This window comes from Simochromis diagramma, unplaced genomic scaffold (genome assembly GCF_900408965.1).
Source record: "Simochromis diagramma unplaced genomic scaffold, fSimDia1.1 OVJJ01000630.1, whole genome shotgun sequence".
Lineage (NCBI taxonomy): Eukaryota > Metazoa > Chordata > Actinopteri > Cichliformes > Cichlidae > Simochromis > Simochromis diagramma.
In genome coordinates this window covers 62,284-66,917 of record NW_024386927.1, presented here as the reverse complement: position 1 = coordinate 66,917, position 4,634 = coordinate 62,284, and the positions used below count along the sequence as shown (strand labels likewise).

The 4,634-nt window shown below is 47.9% G+C and overlaps 1 pseudogene; it reads left to right on the top strand.

Annotated features, from left to right (window-relative positions):
• Nucleotides 1-1,773: 1,773 nt before the first annotated feature.
• Nucleotides 1,774-3,416, top strand: LOC120736697 (annotated as a pseudogene).
• Nucleotides 3,417-4,634: the final 1,218 nt, after the last annotated feature.

The following is a 4,634-nucleotide window of genomic DNA, read 5'->3' as shown; positions in this document are numbered from 1 at the left end:
TGGATATTATGGTCGACAGTTCGAACCGCTGCACTGAGGTCTAGCAGGACAAGCACAGATGAGTCCACTGTCAGAGGCATAAGAAGATCATTTGTAACCTTCACTAAAGCTGTTCTGTGCTGTGATGAGGCTCTGAAACCTGACTGAAACTCTTCACATAAAACCTCTGCAGATGATCTGTAGCTGTTTGACAACTACTCTTTCAAGGATGTTTGATATAAAGGAGTTGGGATTGGCCTTAATATGCTAAGGACTGGGGTCTGACGATGCTTTTTGAGTAAAGGTTTAACTACCAGCCAGCTTGAAGGCCTGTGGTACAAGCTGTTATTAGAGATAGTTGATCATATTTAAGATCGAAGCATTAATTAATGGCAGGACTTCTTTGAGCGGTTTGTAGGAATGCGGGTCTAGACACCGTTGGTGTTTGGAGGAAGTAATATTTGCGTTAAAACTCAAGAAGATCAATTAGGAAAAGAGTCTAACTTAACATCACCTGCGTACTAGAGCGTAGCTGTAGAATATATTACATCTGTGGGATGTTATCTGGTAATTTTTTTCCTAATGGTTAAAATGTTATTTGTGAAGAAGTTCATGAAGTCATTACTAGTTAACGTTAAAAGGATTCGGTTGGCTCAAAAGAGCTCTGACGTTTGTCAGCCTGGCTACAGAGTGAAGAGAAACCTGTGGGTTGTTCTTATTTACTTCAATCATGTGATAGTAATGATGTTCTGGCTTTGCGGGGGCTTTCTTTTAAAGCAGCAAAACTATTTCTCCAGGCTAAATGATGATCCCCAAAGAACAGGTTGTTCTTTGGGGCGTGGGGGACGTTGACACTGCTGAGTTTAAAACACTTTGTTTTGCCGTGGACGACCTTTCAGGCTGGTGGAATAATTTGTGGTACTGCTGCCTTTTGCAGCACTAGTTTTACGGTTTGTAAAAATGCTGCCGCTTTCACTGCGTGTGGAACTGGTTTTAGCTTTCGTTCCGTCAGATACACAACAAAGCACTATTTTTGGTGAGCATGCTAGCGGGCCGTCGTTATTACCCTGTTGTTTGGAAAATACGGCGCACTTAAAATCAATCCTTGATCTTTCTGAAAGTCGACAGAGCCCCTTATAATCCCGTTGTGCCTTATGTATGAACTCTGGTTGTGTTTACTGACCTCGAAACGATTTATTTGCACCGGCGCCGAAGTTGCTCAATGTTTCAGTACGCTTGCTAAGCTACGAAGCCGCCACCGCTTGATGGATTGTCGGAGCATTACGGCTGTCGTAGGCGGAGCCTCGCGGATGACGTGCTGTGCTTCAACATAATGTTACCATACGTGTGGGTTTTAACCTCTTTAAGTTTTGGGATATTACATGGTTATTTGAGGATGTGTGCCCGTTTTCCACTGGAAATGCCAGCAGATTTGCACTGTTACATTTTTATATAACTTTAATGCACATAAAAAACCTGCTTGTTTAAGTGAAAATACATTGATGGGTTTTTGCACTAATAAGTTGAGGAGTTTGTAAAGTATTTTGTCTAGTGTCAATTATGGTCGTCAGTATATTCGTTATCAAATTTTCACATGTGGGGGATGATATGTGATGACATTTTCTGTCTATATCGCCCTCTCTTAGTTTGCACTATAACTTGAATATGTCAGTTTTCGGTGCGTGTCAGCCTCCCATGACCAAACCGTGTCCGTGCTGCAGCGCGCTGCCCCTCATTTAGGAATAAGGTCCTCGGTTTGTCTTCACGGCCATGCTGGGATTCCCCGCGTCCTGCCTCCAAACCGTGAGAAAGTATCGTAAACAGTGGATTTTGTGAAACCACCAAACAAACGATGGCGTCTAATATGAGACGATAGATGTTTCTTCATATCGCACAGCCCTACATGTTTTATCTGTTAAAATGAGGAGTGATCACAGTCCATCAACTATGCTTTGTTCTTCCATTGGACACCCAGAGGGTGTACCCCAGGTGTTTTACTTTGGACCATGTGGTAAATACAATGCTATGGTTCTGGAGCATACTGGGACCCAGCTTAGAATATCTGTTTGACCTCTGTGACAGGACTTTCTCTCTAAAGACTGTACTTATGATAGCCATACAGCTGGTAGTCGTGTTCACATTTAATGTTTCAGACGTTAACCACCGTAGTTTACCGAGCCTCTGAATCGGTTCTGCTCTCGTCTTGTTCCCTAGATAACTCGCATGGAGTTTGTTCCACACCAGAAGCCTGATCTATAGAGATGTGAACCCGAGAACTTCCTGGTTGGCCGACCGGGTTCCAAGAGGCAGCACACGATCCCACTCATCGACTTTGGCCTGGCGAAAGAATACATTGACCCGTGACCAAGAGCACATCCCTTACAGAGAACACAAGGTCTAACTGGCACTGCTAGATACATGAGCATAACTACACATCTAGGAAAGGTGGCGTCTTCATCCGGTCCTATATTCACACATGGCAGGTGCCCACATATGGCCGAGCTCTTGCATTGTGTGCCCACTGTGCCAGCTGATATTCACCTAACTTATTTTAACACATGTGATTTACAGTATTCGCCTCGGCCTTGTTAGACAAGATGCATTCAGACCCAGTACTAAGTGCTGGTGAGGACTGAAATCGCAGCGTGGTGCTCAACACGTGAACTCTGAAGAGGAGCTGAGCGTCACGTGTTCAGCCTGACTTTGTAACGAACGATGATGATGTGGTCAAAGACTGTTATGACACCGTTACCATCCTGGGGCTGTCTGTAGAGACTGTTCATGTGTTTGGTCCAGCCATGCCGTCTAAGCTGTTCTCTGTGTTGTTTCAGGCAAAGCCGGCGGGATGACCTGGAAGCTCTGGGCCACATGTTCATGTACTTCCTCGAGGCAGCTTGCCCTGGCAGGGACTCAAGTGGAGGGACGGGCAGCTTTCCATCGGTCCAGCCCCTTCTTGTTTTCTTCGCCTGCCTCTCATGTTCGGACTTGTCTTCAGTCACTCTTGCATACAGATGGCTCACTGTGTGTCTCTTCATTAGGCTGAACTCTGAAAGAACGTTATCAGAAGATAGGAGGACACAAAACGAGACACCCCAATAGAGGTCCTCTGTGAGAACTTCCCAGGTTTGTATTGACTCGTTAGAAAAGCCTATTTTCATGTGTGCGCCTGTGTGGGTTGGGTGGTCTCACCCTGTCTGTGTATGTAACAGACACGAGTGGCCACCTACTTGCGGTATGTGCGTCGGCTTGACTTCTTTGAGAAGCCGGACTACGACTATCTGAGGAAACTCTTCACAGACCTCTTTGACAGAAATGGATACGTCTTTGATTACCAGTACGACTGGACTGGGAAGCCACTGGTTAGTGTGTGTGCGTGTGCAGAGTGTGCGTGTGTGTGTCTTGAACGCACGTTGGGCTTGTTGCAGGCTCAGAGCTAAGGCTGGCCCCAGTACATGAGCCAACCTTAGCTCATGTACTGATTGATGGGCTGTGTTTACAGGAACTGAAACTGCATCAGTTTAGATCCTGTCGTCCGCACAGACGCAGTTCCTCATTTATTCTTCGTTATGCAGCATTTTATTGAACGGCTGGAGCGGGGTGCCAGAAATCACAAACCAAAGGGTGCCCGTACAGTCTGTCACCACGGGTCAGGCCACAGGTTCTGATGGCCCTGACATGGGTGTTATTAGAAACAGAACTGCACCATAACAGAAGAGAGGGAGCCACCTTTAACAGGGGACGGACTCCCTCTGCAGGCAGACTACACACCAACGGAGCCGCGGGACCAGCAGCAGTATTTAAGCTGTTTGCAGTTGGTGACCGCAGAGAGCAACAGTGTGTGGGCTCTGTGGGCAGCAGGGTGTTCACATCTTAGTGAAAAGGGTTTAAACTAAGGGATGACTGTGATTACAGGGCTGTATACGTGCAGGCGGGGCCTCAGATATCACTGGTGATCCAGTTTGAATGCTTGACTAGAGGTGTCTCCAGCCAGGGCACGTGGAGTGTGATATCCCATAATATGTGTTGGAACAACTGAAAGCCAACAGCAATTTTCAGTGAGAACAGCTGCAAAAAATAGGGCACTGAGCTGCACCCCCGAGTACGTTAAAACAAACAAAGTTTATAAAAAGAGTTGAACTGCTTGGAGAGGTAAAAACACTCTCCTCCACTGTCACTGTGTCTCTGGAAACAAGCTGAACACAGTGTCCAGCTCAGCTGTCTGCAACAGCACTGCTTATTTCTACTGAATTATACAAAGCTGACTTATTATAACGTTTTCTTTTAAAACAGTCGGACTGACTGCGCCGTGTGTCCCGCTGCGACTGTGTCCCGCTGCGACTGTGTCCCGCTGCGACTGTGTCCCGTTGCGACTGCGTCGTGTGGCCTGCTGCGACTGCGCCGTGTGTCCCGCTGCGACTGTGCCCCGCTGCGACTGTGTCCCGCTGCGACTGTGTCCCGCTGCGACTGTGCCCCGCTGTGACTGTCCCGCTGCGACTGTGCCCCGCTGTGACTGTCCCGCTGCGACTGCGTCGTGTGCCCCGATGTGACTGTGTCCCGCTGCGACTGCGCCGTGTGTCCCGATGTGACTGTGTCCCGCTGCGACTGCGCCGTGTGCCCCGCTGCGACTGTGCCCCGCTGCGACTGTGCCCCGCTGC